The sequence below is a fragment of the Tetrao urogallus genome, assembly GCF_951394365.1.
Source record: "Tetrao urogallus genome assembly, chromosome: 1".
NCBI lineage: Eukaryota > Metazoa > Chordata > Aves > Galliformes > Phasianidae > Tetrao > Tetrao urogallus.
Window position 1 is genome coordinate 41,658,892 of NC_136813.1, and position 848 is coordinate 41,659,739.

Sequence of the window (848 nt, forward strand, 5' to 3'; positions counted from 1 at the left end):
ATGGCAGAGGACAGCACTAGACAACAAAAACTTGTGATGATGAGAAGAAAGCAGAAGAAGACGTCTGCTGGCTGTGTTTCCAGACAGCACAGGCTGGCACCCTGGCTTCCTCTCTCTGCTTTGCAGGAGGACAGGAGGGTGCTCAGCCCATCTGGAAACTTTGGCCAGCAGCTACATCCTCAGTCTGGTGCCTGGCTTCAAGCATCACTGGGATGTGTTCAGAGGATGTCCACCCCAGCTTTAGCAGGGCAGGCACCTCCTGCCAGAGAACCGGCCACCCAGGCCAGAGAAGCCAAAGCCCCCAGAAGAGATAGGCACTCCCTCCTGGCTAAGGATGCTGCCAACAGCAGCAGAGGTGCTAGATCCCACAGCAGTGTTCTGGGGGAAGGAGCTGAGGATGGGACCAGGCAGGGTCACCACCACAGGAGAGGGCTGGATCACCACACGGGAGTCCTGGCACTGCCGCACACAGGGTTCGTTGCAGCTGTTGGCCAGCGGGGTCGGGCCACAGGGACGGCACAGATCGAAGCAGGACATGGCTGTGGGATGGAGGTGTACCTAGGAGAAAGGGCAGGCAAAGCACATCTCACAATTCACCACAGTTCACAGTTCACCAACAGAGGAGGTGCAGGCTGGGGAGCAGGGAGAGGCCCCTGCAGTGACAGCCCAAGGTCTTTTTCCACCTCCTCTGACTCTGGCAAGCAGAACAGAGCTGGTGGGAGCACCACCGAGGAGTAAGACTCACACCAAGGTTAGAACAGAGTCAAAGACTCAGTGGAGGTCAGAAGAGAAAGAGGAGAAACAGAGAAAGAGGACAGTGATGAGAAGAGCACTGCTGCTTACCTTGT

At 56.8% G+C, this 848-nt stretch overlaps 1 pseudogene across 1 annotated transcript; it reads right to left on the bottom strand.

The window, feature by feature from the left end:
• Positions 1-240: 240 nt before the first annotated feature.
• LOC306958111 (feather keratin 1 pseudogene) lies at positions 241-537 on the bottom strand (annotated as a pseudogene). Its single transcript has one exon. The product of its transcript is annotated as a feather keratin 1 pseudogene (transcript).
• Between the last annotated feature and the right edge of the window lie 311 nt (positions 538-848).